Here is a 17,934-nt window from a genome sequence, read left to right as displayed (position 1 = left end):
TGCAGCCTACCTTGGACTTGTACCAGTCTACAGACTCCTGTAGGGTATGGGGTGTAGGGTATAGGGTGCAGCCTACCTTGGACTTGTACCAGTCTACAGACTCCTGTAGGGTATGGGGTGTAGGGTATAGGGTATAGGGTGCAGCCTACCTTGGACTTGTACCAGTCTACAGACTCCTGTAGGGTATGGGGTGTAGGAAAGAGGGTATAGGGTGCAGCCTACCTTGGACTTGTACCAGTCTACAGACTCCTGTAGGGTATGGGGTGTAGGATATAGGGTATAGGGTGCAGCCTACCTTGGACTTGTACCAGTCTACAGACTCCTGTAGGGTATAGGGTGTAGGATATAGGGTATAGGGTGCAGCCTACCTTGGACTTGTACCAGTCTACAGACTCCTGTAGGGTATGGGGTGTAGGATATAGGGTATAGGGTGCAGCCTACCTTGGACTTGTACCAGTCTACAGACTCCTGTAGGGTATGGGGTGTAGGATATAGGGTATAGGGTGCAGCCTACCTTGGACTTGTACCAGTCTACAGACTCCTGTAGGGTATGGGGTGTAGGGTATAGGGTATAGGGTGCAGCCTACCTTGGACTTGTACCAGTCTACAGACTCCTGTAGGGTATGGGGTGTAGGATATAGGGTATAGGGTGCAGCCTACCTTGGACTTGTACCAGTCTACAGACTCCTGTAGGGTATAGGGTGTAGGATATAGGGTATAGGGTGCAGCCCACCTTGGACTTGTACCAGTCTACAGACTCCTGTAGGGTATAGGGTGTAGGGTATAGGGTATATGGTGCAGCCTACCTTGGACTTGTACCAGTCTAGAGACTCCTGTAGGGTATAGGGTGTAGGGTATAGGGTATAGGGTGCAGCCTACCTTGGACTTGTACCAGTCTAGAGACTCCTGTAGGGTATAGGGTGTAGGGTATAAGGTATAGGGTGCAGCCTACCTTGGACTTGTACCAGTCTACAGACTCCTGTAGGGTATAGGGTGTAGGGTATAGGGTATAGGGTGCAGCCTACCTTGGACTTGTACCAGTCTACAGACTCCTGTAGGGTATGGGGTGTAGGGTATAGGGTATAGGGTGCAGCCTACCTTGGACTTGTACCAGTCTACAGACTCCTGTAGGGTATGGGGTGTAGGGTATAGGGTGCAGCCTACCTTGGACTTGTACCAGTCTACAGACTCCTGTAGGGTATGGGGTGTAGGATATAGGGTATAGGGTGCAGCCTACCTTGGACTTGTACCAGTCTACAGACTCCTGTAGGGTATGGGGTGTAGGGCACAGCCTACCTTGGACTTGTACCAGTCTACAGACTCCTGTAGGGTATGGGGTGTAGGGTATAGGGTATAGGGTGCAGCCTACCTTGGACTTGTACCAGTCTACAGACTCCTGTAGGGTATGGGGTGTAGGGTATAGGGTATAGGGTGCAGCCTACCTTGGACTTGTACCAGTCTACAGACTCCTGTAGGGTATGGGGTGTAGGGTATAGGGTATAGGGTGCAGCCTACCTTGGACTTGTGCCAGTCTACAGACTCCTGTAGGGTATGGGGTGTAGGATATAGGGTATAGGGTGCAGCCTACCTTGGACTTGTACCAGTCTACAGACTCCTGTAGGGTATGGGGTGTAGGATATAGGGTATAGGGTGCAGCCTACCTTGGAATTGTACCAGTCTACAGACTCCTGTAGGGTATAGGGTGTAGGATATAGGGTATAGGGTGCAGCCTACCTTGGACTTGTACCAGTCTACAGACTCCTGTAGGGTATGGGGTGTAGGATATAGGGTATAGGGTGCAGCCTACCTTGGACTTGTACCAGTCTACAGACTCCTGTAGGGTATGGGGTGTAGGATATAGGGTATAGGGTGCAGCCTACCTTGGACTTGTACCAGTCTACAGACTCCTGTAGGGTATGGGGTGTAGGGTATAGGGTATAGGGTGCAGCCTACCTTGGACTTGTACCAGTCTACAGACTCCTGTAGGGTATAGGGTGTAGGGTATAGGGTATAGGGTGCAGCCTACCTTGGACTTGTACCAGTCTACAGACTCCTGTAGGGTATGGGGTGTAGGATATAGGGTATAGGGTGCAGCCTACCTTGGACTTGTACCAGTCTACAGACTCCTGTAGGGTATAGGGTGTAGGATATAGGGTATAGGGTGCAGCCTACCTTGGACTTGTACCAGTCTACAGACTCCTGTAGGGTATAGGGTGTAGGGTATAGGGTATAGGGTGCAGCCTACCTTGGACTTGTACCAGTCTAGAGACTCCTGTAGGGTATAGGGTGTAGGGTATAGGGTGCAGCCTACCTTGGACTTGTACCAGTCTAGAGACTCCTGTAGGGTATAGGGTGTAGGGTATAGGGTATAGGGTGCAGCCTACCTTGGACTTGTACCAGTCTAGAGACTCCTGTAGGGTATAGGGTGTAGGGTATAGGGTATAGGGTGCAGCCTACCTTGGACTTGTACCAGTCTACAGACTCCTGTAGGGTATGGGGTGTAGGGTATAGGGTATAGGGTGCAGCCTACCTTGGACTTGTACCAGTCTACAGACTCCTGTAGGGTATGGGGTGTAGGGTATAGGGTATAGGGTGCAGCCTACCTTGGACTTGTACCAGTCTACAGACTCCTGTAGGGTATGGGGTGTAGGGTATAGGGTATAGGGTGCAGCCTACCTTGGACTTGTACCAGTCTACAGACTCCTGTAGGGTATGGGGTGTAGGGTATAGGGTATAGGGTGCAGCCTACCTTGGACTTGTACCAGTCTACAGACTCCTGTAGGGTATAGGGTGTAGGGTATAGGGTATAGGGTGCAGGATATAGGGTATAGGGAACAGCCTACCTTGGACTTGTACCAGTCTACAGACTCCTGTAGGGTATAGGGTGTAGGGTATAGGGTATAGGGTGCAGCCTACCTTGGACTTGTACCAGTCTACAGACTCCTGTAGGGTATGGGGTGTAGGATATAGGGTATAGGGTGCAGCCTACCTTGGACTTGTACCAGTCTAGAGACTCCTGTAGGGTATGGGGTGTAGGATATAGGGTATAGGGTGCAGCCTACCTTGGACTTGTACCAGTCTACAGACTCCTGTAGGGTATGGGGTGTAGGGTATAGGGTGCAGCCTACCTTGGACTTGTACCAGTCTACAGACTCCTGTAGGGTATGGGGTGTAGGGTATAGGGTATAGGGTGCAGCCTACCTTGGACTTGTACCAGTCTACAGACTCCTGTAGGGTATGGGGTGTAGGGTATAGGGTATAGGGTGCAGCCTACCTTGGACTTGTACCAGTCTACAGACTCCTGTAGGGTATGGGGTGTAGGATATAGGGTATAGGGTGCAGCCTACCTTGGACTTGTACCAGTCTACAGACTCCTGTAGGGTATGGGGTGTAGGATATAGGGTATAGGGTGCAGCCTACCTTGGACTTGTACCAGTCTACAGACTCCTGTAGGGTATAGGGTGTAGGATATAGGGTATAGGGTGCAGCCTACCTTGGACTTGTACCAGTCTACAGACTCCTGTAGGGTATGGGTTGTAGGATATAGGGTATAGGGTGCAGCCTACCTTGGACTTGTACCAGTCTACAGACTCCTGTAGGGTATGGGGTGTAGGATATAGGGTATAGGGTGCAGCCTACCTTGGACTTGTACCAGTCTACAGACTCCTGTAGGGTATGGGGTGTAGGGTATAGGGTATAGGGTGCAGCCTACCTTGGACTTGTACCAGTCTACAGACTCCTGTAGGGTATAGGGTGTAGGGTATAGGGTATAGGGTGCAGCCTACCTTGGACTTGTACCAGTCTACAGACTCCTGTAGGGTATGGGGTGTAGGATATAGGGTATAGGGTGCAGCCTACCTTGGACTTGTACCAGTCTACAGACTCCTGTAGGGTATAGGGTGTAGGATATAGGGTATAGGGTGCAGCCTACCTTGGACTTGTACCAGTCTACAGACTCCTGTAGGGTATAGGGTGTAGGGTATAGGGTATAGGGTGCAGCCTACCTTGGACTTGTACCAGTCTAGAGACTCCTGTAGGGTATAGGGTGTAGGGTATAGGGTATAGGGTGCAGCCTACCTTGGACTTGTACCAGTCTAGAGACTCCTGTAGGGTATAGGGTGTAGGGTATAGGGTATAGGGTGCAGCCTACCTTGGACTTGTACCAGTCTACAGACTCCTGTAGGGTATAGGGTGTAGGGTATAGGGTATAGGGTGCAGCCTACCTTGGACTTGTACCAGTCTACAGACTCCTGTAGGGTATGGGGTGTAGGGTATAGGGTATAGGGTGCAGCCTACCTTGGACTTGTACCAGTCTACAGACTCCTGTAGGGTATGGGGTGTAGGGTATAGGGTATAGGGTGCAGCCTACCTTGGACTTGTACCAGTCTACAGACTCCTGTAGGGTATGGGGTGTAGGGCACAGCCTACCTTGGACTTGTACCAGTCTACAGACTCCTGTAGGGTATGGGGTGTAGGGTATAGGGTATAGGGTGCAGCCTACCTTGGACTTGTACCAGTCTACAGACTCCTGTAGGGTATGGGGTGTAGGGTATAGGGTATAGGGTGCAGCCTACCTTGGACTTGTACCAGTCTACAGACTCCTGTAGGGTATAGGGTGTAGGGTATAGGGTATAGGGTGCAGGATATAGGGTATAGGGAACAGCCTACCTTGGACTTGTACCAGTCTACAGACTCCTGTAGGGTATAGGGTGTAGGGTATAGGGTATAGGGTGCAGCCTACCTTGGACTTGTACCAGTCTACAGACTCCTGTAGGGTATGGGGTGTAGGATATAGGGTATAGGGTGCAGCCTACCTTGGACTTGTACCAGTCTAGAGACTCCTGTAGGGTATGGGGTGTAGGATATAGGGTATAGGGTGCAGCCTACCTTGGACTTGTACCAGTCTACAGACTCCTGTAGGGTATGGGGTGTAGGGTATAGGGTATAGGGTGCAGCCTACCTTGGACTTGTACCAGTCTACAGACTCCTGTAGGGTATGGGGTGTAGGGTATAGGGTATAGGGTGCAGCCTACCTTGGACTTGTACCAGTCTACAGACTCCTGTAGGGTATGGGGTGTAGGGTATAGGGTATAGGGTGCAGCCTACCTTGGACTTGTACCAGTCTACAGACTCCTGTAGGGTATGGGGTGTAGGATATAGGGTATAGGGTGCAGCCTACCTTGGACTTGTACCAGTCTACAGACTCCTGTAGGGTATGGGGTGTAGGATATAGGGTATAGGGTGCAGCCTACCTTGGACTTGTACCAGTCTACAGACTCCTGTAGGGTATAGGGTGTAGGATATAGGGTATAGGGTGCAGCCTACCTTGGACTTGTACCAGTCTAGAGACTCCTGTAGGGTATAGGGTGTAGGGTATAGGGTATAGGGTGCAGCCTACCTTGGACTTGTACCAGTCTACAGACTCCTGTATGGTATAGGGTGTAGGGTATAGGGTATAGGGTGCAGCCTACCTTGGACTTGTACCAGTCTACAGACTCCTGTAGGGTATGGGGTGTAGGGTATAGGGTATAGGGTGCAGCCTACCTTGGACTTGTACCAGTCTACAGACTCCTGTAGGGTATGGGGTGTAGGGTATAGGGTATAGGGTGCAGCCTACCTTGGACTTGTACCAGTCTACAGACTCCTGTAGGGTATGGGGTGTAGGGCACAGCCTACCTTGGACTTGTACCAGTCTACAGACTCCTGTAGGGTATGGGGTGTAGGGTATAGGGTATAGGGTGCAGCCTACCTTGGACTTGTACCAGTCTACAGACTCCTGTAGGGTATGGGGTGTAGGGTATAGGGTATAGGGTGCAGCCTACCTTGGACTTGTACCAGTCTACAGACTCCTGTAGGGTATAGGGTGTAGGGTATAGGGTATAGGGTGCAGGATATAGGGTATAGGGAACAGCCTACCTTGGACTTGTACCAGTCTACAGACTCCTGTAGGGTATAGGGTGTAGGGTATAGGGTATAGGGTGCAGCCTACCTTGGACTTGTACCAGTCTACAGACTCCTGTAGGGTATGGGGTGTAGGATATAGGGTATAGGGTGCAGCCTACCTTGGACTTGTACCAGTCTACAGACTCCTGTAGGGTATAGGGTGTAGGGTATAGGGTATAGGGTGCAGCCTACCTTGGACTTGTACCAGTCTACAGACTCCTGTAGGGTATGGGGTGTAGGATATAGGGTATAGGGTGCAGCCTACCTTGGACTTGTACCAGTCTAGAGACTCCTGTAGGGTATAGGGTGTAGGGTATAGGGTATAGGGTGCAGCCTACCTTGGACTTGTACCAGTCTACAGACTCCTGTAGGGTATAGGGTGTAGGGTATAGGGTATAGGGTGCAGCCTACCTTGGACTTGTACCAGTCTACAGACTCCTGTAGGGTATGGGGTGTAGGGTATAGGGTATAGGGTGCAGCCTACCTTGGACTTGTACCAGTCTACAGACTCCTGTAGGGTATGGGGTGTAGGGTATAGGGTATAGGGTGCAGCCTACCTTGGACTTGTACCAGTCTACAGACTCCTGTAGGGTATGGGGTGTAGGGCACAGCCTACCTTGGACTTGTACCAGTCTACAGACTCCTGTAGGGTATGGGGTGTAGGGTATAGGGTATAGGGTGCAGCCTACCTTGGACTTGTACCAGTCTACAGACTCCTGTAGGGTATGGGGTGTAGGGTATAGGGTGCAGCCTACCTTGGACTTGTACCAGTCTACAGACTCCTGTAGGGTATGGGGTGTAGGGTATAGGGTATAGGGTGCAGCCTACCTTGGACTTGTACCAGTCTACAGACTCCTGTAGGGTATGGGGTGTAGGAAAGAGGGTATAGGGTGCAGCCTACCTTGGACTTGTACCAGTCTACAGACTCCTGTAGGGTATGGGGTGTAGGATATAGGGTATAGGGTGCAGCCTACCTTGGACTTGTACCAGTCTACAGACTCCTGTAGGGTATAGGGTGTAGGATATAGGGTATAGGGTGCAGCCTACCTTGGACTTGTACCAGTCTACAGACTCCTGTAGGGTATGGGGTGTAGGATATAGGGTATAGGGTGCAGCCTACCTTGGACTTGTACCAGTCTACAGACTCCTGTAGGGTATGGGGTGTAGGATATAGGGTATAGGGTGCAGCCTACCTTGGACTTGTACCAGTCTACAGACTCCTGTAGGGTATGGGGTGTAGGGTATAGGGTGCAGCCTACCTTGGACTTGTACCAGTCTACAGACTCCTGTAGGGTATGGGGTGTAGGATATAGGGTATAGGGTGCAGCCTACCTTGGACTTGTACCAGTCTACAGACTCCTGTAGGGTATAGGGTGTAGGATATAGGGTATAGGGTGCAGCCCACCTTGGACTTGTACCAGTCTACAGACTCCTGTAGGGTATAGGGTGTAGGGTATAGGGTATATGGTGCAGCCTACCTTGGACTTGTACCAGTCTAGAGACTCCTGTAGGGTATAGGGTGTAGGGTATAGGGTATAGGGTGCAGCCTACCTTGGACTTGTACCAGTCTAGAGACTCCTGTAGGGTATAGGGTGTAGGGTATAAGGTATAGGGTGCAGCCTACCTTGGACTTGTACCAGTCTACAGACTCCTGTAGGGTATAGGGTGTAGGGTATAGGGTATAGGGTGCAGCCTACCTTGGACTTGTACCAGTCTACAGACTCCTGTAGGGTATGGGGTGTAGGGTATAGGGTATAGGGTGCAGCCTACCTTGGACTTGTACCAGTCTACAGACTCCTGTAGGGTATGGGGTGTAGGGTATAGGGTGCAGCCTACCTTGGACTTGTACCAGTCTACAGACTCCTGTAGGGTATGGGGTGTAGGATATAGGGTATAGGGTGCAGCCTACCTTGGACTTGTACCAGTCTACAGACTCCTGTAGGGTATGGGGTGTAGGGCACAGCCTACCTTGGACTTGTACCAGTCTACAGACTCCTGTAGGGTATGGGGTGTAGGGTATAGGGTATAGGGTGCAGCCTACCTTGGACTTGTACCAGTCTACAGACTCCTGTAGGGTATGGGGTGTAGGGTATAGGGTATAGGGTGCAGCCTACCTTGGACTTGTACCAGTCTACAGACTCCTGTAGGGTATGGGGTGTAGGGTATAGGGTATAGGGTGCAGCCTACCTTGGACTTGTACCAGTCTACAGACTCCTGTAGGGTATGGGGTGTAGGATATAGGGTATAGGGTGCAGCCTACCTTGGACTTGTACCAGTCTACAGACTCCTGTAGGGTATGGGGTGTAGGATATAGGGTATAGGGTGCAGCCTACCTTGGAATTGTACCAGTCTACAGACTCCTGTAGGGTATAGGGTGTAGGATATAGGGTATAGGGTGCAGCCTACCTTGGACTTGTACCAGTCTACAGACTCCTGTAGGGTATGGGGTGTAGGATATAGGGTATAGGGTGCAGCCTACCTTGGACTTGTACCAGTCTACAGACTCCTGTAGGGTATGGGGTGTAGGATATAGGGTATAGGGTGCAGCCTACCTTGGACTTGTACCAGTCTACAGACTCCTGTAGGGTATGGGGTGTAGGGTATAGGGTATAGGGTGCAGCCTACCTTGGACTTGTACCAGTCTACAGACTCCTGTAGGGTATAGGGTGTAGGGTATAGGGTATAGGGTGCAGCCTACCTTGGACTTGTACCAGTCTACAGACTCCTGTAGGGTATGGGGTGTAGGATATAGGGTATAGGGTGCAGCCTACCTTGGACTTGTACCAGTCTACAGACTCCTGTAGGGTATAGGGTGTAGGATATAGGGTATAGGGTGCAGCCTACCTTGGACTTGTACCAGTCTACAGACTCCTGTAGGGTATAGGGTGTAGGGTATAGGGTATAGGGTGCAGCCTACCTTGGACTTGTACCAGTCTAGAGACTCCTGTAGGGTATAGGGTGTAGGGTATAGGGTGCAGCCTACCTTGGACTTGTACCAGTCTAGAGACTCCTGTAGGGTATAGGGTGTAGGGTATAGGGTATAGGGTGCAGCCTACCTTGGACTTGTACCAGTCTAGAGACTCCTGTAGGGTATAGGGTGTAGGGTATAGGGTATAGGGTGCAGCCTACCTTGGACTTGTACCAGTCTACAGACTCCTGTAGGGTATGGGGTGTAGGGTATAGGGTATAGGGTGCAGCCTACCTTGGACTTGTACCAGTCTACAGACTCCTGTAGGGTATGGGGTGTAGGGTATAGGGTATAGGGTGCAGCCTACCTTGGACTTGTACCAGTCTACAGACTCCTGTAGGGTATGGGGTGTAGGGTATAGGGTATAGGGTGCAGCCTACCTTGGACTTGTACCAGTCTACAGACTCCTGTAGGGTATGGGGTGTAGGGTATAGGGTATAGGGTGCAGCCTACCTTGGACTTGTACCAGTCTACAGACTCCTGTAGGGTATAGGGTGTAGGGTATAGGGTATAGGGTGCAGGATATAGGGTATAGGGAACAGCCTACCTTGGACTTGTACCAGTCTACAGACTCCTGTAGGGTATAGGGTGTAGGGTATAGGGTATAGGGTGCAGCCTACCTTGGACTTGTACCAGTCTACAGACTCCTGTAGGGTATGGGGTGTAGGATATAGGGTATAGGGTGCAGCCTACCTTGGACTTGTACCAGTCTAGAGACTCCTGTAGGGTATGGGGTGTAGGATATAGGGTATAGGGTGCAGCCTACCTTGGACTTGTACCAGTCTACAGACTCCTGTAGGGTATGGGGTGTAGGGTATAGGGTGCAGCCTACCTTGGACTTGTACCAGTCTACAGACTCCTGTAGGGTATGGGGTGTAGGGTATAGGGTATAGGGTGCAGCCTACCTTGGACTTGTACCAGTCTACAGACTCCTGTAGGGTATGGGGTGTAGGGTATAGGGTATAGGGTGCAGCCTACCTTGGACTTGTACCAGTCTACAGACTCCTGTAGGGTATGGGGTATAGGATATAGGGTATAGGGTGCAGCCTACCTTGGACTTGTACCAGTCTACAGACTCCTGTAGGGTATGGGGTGTAGGATATAGGGTATAGGGTGCAGCCTACCTTGGACTTGTACCAGTCTACAGACTCCTGTAGGGTATAGGGTGTAGGATATAGGGTATAGGGTGCAGCCTACCTTGGACTTGTACCAGTCTACAGACTCCTGTAGGGTATGGGTTGTAGGATATAGGGTATAGGGTGCAGCCTACCTTGGACTTGTACCAGTCTACAGACTCCTGTAGGGTATGGGGTGTAGGATATAGGGTATAGGGTGCAGCCTACCTTGGACTTGTACCAGTCTACAGACTCCTGTAGGGTATGGGGTGTAGGGTATAGGGTATAGGGTGCAGCCTACCTTGGACTTGTACCAGTCTACAGACTCCTGTAGGGTATAGGGTGTAGGGTATAGGGTATAGGGTGCAGCCTACCTTGGACTTGTACCAGTCTACAGACTCCTGTAGGGTATGGGGTGTAGGATATAGGGTATAGGGTGCAGCCTACCTTGGACTTGTACCAGTCTACAGACTCCTGTAGGGTATAGGGTGTAGGATATAGGGTATAGGGTGCAGCCTACCTTGGACTTGTACCAGTCTACAGACTCCTGTAGGGTATAGGGTGTAGGGTATAGGGTATAGGGTGCAGCCTACCTTGGACTTGTACCAGTCTAGAGACTCCTGTAGGGTATAGGGTGTAGGGTATAGGGTATAGGGTGCAGCCTACCTTGGACTTGTACCAGTCTAGAGACTCCTGTAGGGTATAGGGTGTAGGGTATAGGGTATAGGGTGCAGCCTACCTTGGACTTGTACCAGTCTACAGACTCCTGTAGGGTATAGGGTGTAGGGTATAGGGTATAGAGTGCAGCCTACCTTGGACTTGTACCAGTCTACAGACTCCTGTAGGGTATGGGGTGTAGGGTATAGGGTATAGGGTGCAGCCTACCTTGGACTTGTACCAGTCTACAGACTCCTGTAGGGTATGGGGTGTAGGGTATAGGGTATAGGGTGCAGCCTACCTTGGACTTGTACCAGTCTACAGACTCCTGTAGGGTATGGGGTGTAGGGCACAGCCTACCTTGGACTTGTACCAGTCTACAGACTCCTGTAGGGTATGGGGTGTAGGGTATAGGGTATAGGGTGCAGCCTACCTTGGACTTGTACCAGTCTACAGACTCCTGTAGGGTATGGGGTGTAGGGTATAGGGTATAGGGTGCAGCCTACCTTGGACTTGTACCAGTCTACAGACTCCTGTAGGGTATAGGGTGTAGGGTATAGGGTATAGGGTGCAGGATATAGGGTATAGGGAACAGCCTACCTTGGACTTGTACCAGTCTACAGACTCCTGTAGGGTATAGGGTGTAGGGTATAGGGTATAGGGTGCAGCCTACCTTGGACTTGTACCAGTCTACAGACTCCTGTAGGGTATGGGGTGTAGGATATAGGGTATAGGGTGCAGCCTACCTTGGACTTGTACCAGTCTACAGACTCCTGTAGGGTATAGGGTGTAGGGTATAGGGTATAGGGTGCAGCCTACCTTGGACTTGTACCAGTCTACAGACTCCTGTAGGGTATGGGGTGTAGGATATAGGGTATAGGGTGCAGCCTACCTTGGACTTGTACCAGTCTAGAGACTCCTGTAGGGTATAGGGTGTAGGGTATAGGGTATAGGGTGCAGCCTACCTTGGACTTGTACCAGTCTACAGACTCCTGTAGGGTATAGGGTGTAGGGTATAGGGTATAGGGTGCAGCCTACCTTGGACTTGTACCAGTCTACAGACTCCTGTAGGGTATGGGGTGTAGGGTATAGGGTATAGGGTGCAGCCTACCTTGGACTTGTACCAGTCTACAGACTCCTGTAGGGTATGGGGTGTAGGGTATAGGGTATAGGGTGCAGCCTACCTTGGACTTGTACCAGTCTACAGACTCCTGTAGGGTATGGGGTGTAGGGCACAGCCTACCTTGGACTTGTACCAGTCTACAGACTCCTGTAGGGTATGGGGTGTAGGGTATAGGGTATAGGGTGCAGCCTACCTTGGACTTGTACCAGTCTACAGACTCCTGTAGGGTATGGGGTGTAGGGTATAGGGTATAGGGTGCAGCCTACCTTGGACTTGTACCAGTCTACAGACTCCTGTAGGGTATGGGGTGTAGGGTATAGGGTATAGGGTGCAGCCTACCTTGGACTTGTACCAGTCTACAGACTCCTGTAGGGTATGGGGTGTAGGAAAGAGGGTATAGGGTGCAGCCTACCTTGGACTTGTACCAGTCTACAGACTCCTGTAGGGTATGGGGTGTAGGATATAGGGTATAGGGTACAGCCTACCTTGGACTTGTACCAGTCTACAGACTCCTGTAGGGTATAGGGTGTAGGATATAGGGTATAGGGTGCAGCCTACCTTGGACTTGTACCAGTCTACAGACTCCTGTAGGGGATGGGGTGTAGGATATAGGGTATAGGGTGCAGCCTACGTTGGACTTGTACCAGTCTACAGACTCCTGTAGGGTATGGGGTGTAGGATATAGGGTATAGGGTGCAGCCTACCTTGGACTTGTACCAGTCTACAGACTCCTGTAGGGTATGGGGTGTAGGGTATAGGGTATAGGGTGCAGCCTACCTTGGACTTGTACCAGTCTACAGACTCCTGTAGGGTATGGGGTGTAGGATATAGGGTATAGGGTGCAGCCTACCTTGGACTTGTACCAGTCTACAGACTCCTGTAGGGTATGGGGTGTAGGGTATAGGGTATAGGGTGCAGCCTACCTTGGACTTGTACCAGTCTACAGACTCCTGTAGGGTATAGGGTGTAGGGTATAGGGTATAGGGTGCAGCCTACCTTGGACTTGTACCAGTCTACAGACTCCTGTAGGGTATGGGGTGTAGGATATAGGGTATAGGGTGCAGCCTACCTTGGACTTGTACCAGTCTACAGACTCCTGTAGGGTATAGGGTGTAGGATATAGGGTATAGGGTGCAGCCTACCTTGGACTTGTACCAGTCTACAGACTCCTGTAGGGTATAGGGTGTAGGGTATAGGGTATAGGGTGCAGCCTACCTTGGACTTGTACCAGTCTAGAGACTCCTGTAGGGTATAGGGTGTAGGGTATAGGGTATAGGGTGCAGCCTACCTTGGACTTGTACCAGTCTAGAGACTCCTGTAGGGTATAGGGTGTAGGGTATAGGGTATAGGGTGCAGCCTACCTTGGACTTGTACCAGTCTACAGACTCCTGTAGGGTATAGGGTGTAGGGTATAGGGTATAGAGTGCAGCCTACCTTGGACTTGTACCAGTCTACAGACTCCTGTAGGGTATGGGGTGTAGGGTATAGGGTATAGGGTGCAGCCTACCTTGGACTTGTACCAGTCTACAGACTCCTGTAGGGTATGGGGTGTAGGGTATAGGGTATAGGGTGCAGCCTACCTTGGACTTGTACCAGTCTACAGACTCCTGTAGGGTATGGGGTGTAGGGCACAGCCTACCTTGGACTTGTACCAGTCTACAGACTCCTGTAGGGTATGGGGTGTAGGGTATAGGGTATAGGGTGCAGCCTACCTTGGACTTGTACCAGTCTACAGACTCCTGTAGGGTATGGGGTGTAGGGTATAGGGTATAGGGTGCAGCCTACCTTGGACTTGTACCAGTCTACAGACTCCTGTAGGGTATAGGGTGTAGGGTATAGGGTGCAGGATATAGGGTATAGGGAACAGCCTACCTTGGACTTGTACCAGTCTACAGACTCCTGTAGGGTATAGGGTGTAGGGTATAGGGTATAGGGTGCAGCCTACCTTGGACTTGTACCAGTCTACAGACTCCTGTAGGGTATGGGGTGTAGGATATAGGGTATAGGGTGCAGCCTACCTTGGACTTGTACCAGTCTACAGACTCCTGTAGGGTATAGGGTGTAGGGTATAGGGTATAGGGTGCAGCCTACCTTGGACTTGTACCAGTCTACAGACTCCTGTAGGGTATGGGGTGTAGGATATAGGGTATAGGGTGCAGCCTACCTTGGACTTGTACCAGTCTAGAGACTCCTGTAGGGTATAGGGTGTAGGGTATAGGGTATAGGGTGCAGCCTACCTTGGACTTGTACCAGTCTACAGACTCCTGTAGGGTATAGGGTGTAGGGTATAGGGTATAGGGTGCAGCCTACCTTGGACTTGTACCAGTCTACAGACTCCTGTAGGGTATGGGGTGTAGGGTATAGGGTATAGGGTGCAGCCTACCTTGGACTTGTACCAGTCTACAGACTCCTGTAGGGTATGGGGTGTAGGGTATAGGGTATAGGGTGCAGCCTACCTTGGACTTGTACCAGTCTACAGACTCCTGTAGGGTATGGGGTGTAGGGCACAGCCTACCTTGGACTTGTACCAGTCTACAGACTCCTGTAGGGTATGGGGTGTAGGGTATAGGGTATAGGGTGCAGCCTACCTTGGACTTGTACCAGTCTACAGACTCCTGTAGGGTATGGGGTGTAGGGTATAGGGTATAGGGTGCAGCCTACCTTGGACTTGTACCAGTCTACAGACTCCTGTAGGGTATGGGGTGTAGGGTATAGGGTATAGGGTGCAGCCTACCTTGGACTTGTACCAGTCTACAGACTCCTGTAGGGTATGGGGTGTAGGAAAGAGGGTATAGGGTGCAGCCTACCTTGGACTTGTACCAGTCTACAGACTCCTGTAGGGTATGGGGTGTAGGATATAGGGTATAGGGTGCAGCCTACCTTGGACTTGTACCAGTCTACAGACTCCTGTAGGGTATAGGGTGTAGGATATAGGGTATAGGGTGCAGCCTACCTTGGACTTGTACCAGTCTACAGACTCCTGTAGGGTATGGGGTGTAGGATATAGGGTATAGGGTGCAGCCTACGTTGGACTTGTACCAGTCTACAGACTCCTGTAGGGTATGGGGTGTAGGATATAGGGTATAGGGTGCAGCCTACCTTGGACTTGTACCAGTCTACAGACTCCTGTAGGGTATGGGGTGTAGGGTATAGGGTATAGGGTGCAGCCTACCTTGGACTTGTACCAGTCTACAGACTCCTGTAGGGTATGGGGTGTAGGATATAGGGTATAGGGTGCAGCCTACCTTGGACTTGTACCAGTCTACAGACTCCTGTAGGGTATAGGGTGTAGGATATAGGGTATAGGGTGCAGCCTACCTTGGACTTGTACCAGTCTACAGACTCCTGTAGGGTATAGGGTGTAGGGTATAGGGTATATGGTGCAGCCTACCTTGGACTTGTACCAGTCTAGAGACTCCTGTAGGGTATAGGGTGTAGGGTATAGGGTATAGGGTGCAGCCTACCTTGGACTTGTACCAGTCTAGAGACACCACAGGGTATAGGGTGTAGGGTATAAGGTATAGGGTGCAGCCTACCTTGGACTTGTACCAGTCTACAGACTCCTGTAGGGTATAGGGTGTAGGGTATAGGGTATAGGGTGCAGCCTACCTTGGACTTGTACCAGTCTACAGACTCCTGTAGGGTATGGGGTGTAGGGTATAGGGTATAGGGTGCAGCCTACCTTGGACTTGTACCAGTCTACAGACTCCTGTAGGGTATGGGGTGTAGGGTATAGGGTGCAGCCTACCTTGGACTTGTACCAGTCTACAGACTCCTGTAGGGTATGGGGTGTAGGATATAGGGTATAGGGTGCAGCCTACCTTGGACTTGTACCAGTCTACAGACTCCTGTAGGGTATGGGGTGTAGGGCACAGCCTACCTTGGACTTGTACCAGTCTACAGACTCCTGTAGGGTATGGGGTGTAGGGTATAGGGTATAGGGTGCAGCCTACCTTGGACTTGTACCAGTCTACAGACTCCTGTAGGGTATAGGGTGTAGGGTATAGGGTATAGGGTGCAGCCTACCTTGGACTTGTACCAGTCTACAGACTCCTGTAGGGTATGGGGTGTAGGGTATAGGGTATAGGGTGCAGCCTACCTTGGACTTGTACCAGTCTACAGACTCCTGTAGGGTATGGGGTGTAGGATATAGGGTATAGGGTGCAGCCTACCTTGGACTTGTACCAGTCTACAGACTCCTGTAGGGTATGGGGTGTAGGATATAGGGTATAGGGTGCAGCCTACCTTGGACTTGTACCAGTCTACAGACTCCTGTAGGGTATAGGGTGTAGGATATAGGGTATAGGGTGCAGCCTACCTTGGACTTGTACCAGTCTACAGACTCCTGTAGGGTATGGGGTGTAGGATATAGGGTATAGGGTGCAGCCTACCTTGGACTTGTACCAGTCTACAGACTCCTGTAGGGTATGGGGTGTAGGATATAGGGTATAGGGTGCAGCCTACCTTGGACTTGTACCAGTCTACAGACTCCTGTAGGGTATGGGGTGTAGGGTATAGGGTGCAGCCTACCTTGGACTTGTACCAGTCTACAGACTCCTGTAGGGTATAGGGTGTAGGATATAGGGTATAGGGTGCAGCCTACCTTGGACTTGTACCAGTCTACAGACTCCTGTAGGGTATAGGGTGTAGGATATAGGGTATAGGGTGCAGGCTACCTTGGACTTGTACCAGTCTACAGACTCCTGTAGGGTATAGGGTGTAGGGTATAGGGTATATGGTGCAGCCTACCTTGGACTTGTACCAGTCTAGAGACTCCTGTAGGGTATAGGGTGTAGGGTATAGGGTATAGGGTGCAGCCTACCTTGGACTTGTACCAGTCTAGAGACTCCTGTAGGGTATAGGGTGTAGGGTATAGGGTATAGGGTATAGGGTGCAGCCTACCTTGGACTTGTACCAGTCTACAGACTCCTGTAGGGTATAGGGTGTAGGGTATAGGGTATAGGGTGCAGCCTACCTTGGACTTGTACCAGTCTACAGACTCCTGTAGGGTATGGGGTGTAGGATATAGGGTATAGGGTGCAGCCTACCTTGGACTTGTACCAGTCTACAGACTCCTGTAGGGTATAGGGTGTAGGGTATAGGGTATAGGGTGCAGCCTACCTTGGACTTGTACCAGTCTAGAGACTCCTGTAGGGTATAGGGTGTAGGGTATAGGGTATAGGGTGCAGCCTACCTTGGACTTGTACCAGTCTAGAGACTCCTGTAGGGTATAGGGTGTAGGGTATAGGGTATAGGGTGCAGCCTACCTTGGACTTGTACCAGTCTAGAGACTCCTGTAGGGTATAGGGTGTAGGGTATAGGGTATAGGGTGCAGCCTACCTTGGACTTGTACCAGTCTACAGACTCCTGTAGGGTATGGGGTGTAGGGTATAGGGTATAGGGTGCAGCCTACCTTGGACTTGTACCAGTCTACAGACTCCTGTAGGGTATGGGGTGTAGGGCACAGCCTACCTTGGACTTGTACCAGTCTACAGACTCCTGTAGGGTATGGGGTGTAGGATATAGGGTATAGGGTGCAGCCTACCTTGGACTTGTACCAGTCTACAGACTCCTGTAGGGTATGGGGTGTAGGGTATAGGGTATAGGGTGCAGCCTACCTTGGACTTGTACCAGTCTACAGACTCCTGTAGGGTATAGGGTGTAGGGTATAGGGTATAGGGTGCAGCCTACCTTGGACTTGTACCAGTCTACAGACTCCTGTAGGGTATGGGGTGTAGGATATAGGGTATAGGGTGCAGCCTACCTTGGACTTGTACCAGTCTACAGACTCCTGTAGGGTATATGGTGTAGGATATAGGGTATAGGGTGCAGCCTACCTTGGACTTGTACCAGTCTACAGACTCCTGTAGGGTATAGGGTGTAGGATATAGGGTATAGGGTGCAGCCTACCTTGGACTTGTACCAGTCTACAGACTCCTGTAGGGTATGGGGTGTAGGATATAGGGTATAGGGTGCAGCCTACCTTGGACTTGTACCAGTCTACAGACTCCTGTAGGGTATGGGGTGTAGGATATAGGGTATAGGGTGCAGCCTACCTTGGACTTGTACCAGTCTACAGACTCCTGTAGGGTATGGGGTGTAGGGTATAGGGTATAGGGTGCAGCCTA

General features: G+C 51.1%; 1 protein-coding gene across 1 annotated transcript in view; it reads right to left on the bottom strand.

Moving 5' to 3' along the window:
• The window catches only part of LOC139559919 (vimentin-like), a 48,795-nt gene that overhangs the window by 17,699 nt on the left and 13,162 nt on the right, over positions 1–17,934 (bottom strand). The window lies entirely within an intron of this gene.

Source organism: Salvelinus alpinus, chromosome 30 (assembly GCF_045679555.1).
Source record: "Salvelinus alpinus chromosome 30, SLU_Salpinus.1, whole genome shotgun sequence".
Taxonomy (NCBI): domain Eukaryota; kingdom Metazoa; phylum Chordata; class Actinopteri; order Salmoniformes; family Salmonidae; genus Salvelinus; species Salvelinus alpinus.
This window is presented reverse-complemented; position numbering and strand designations above follow the sequence as displayed.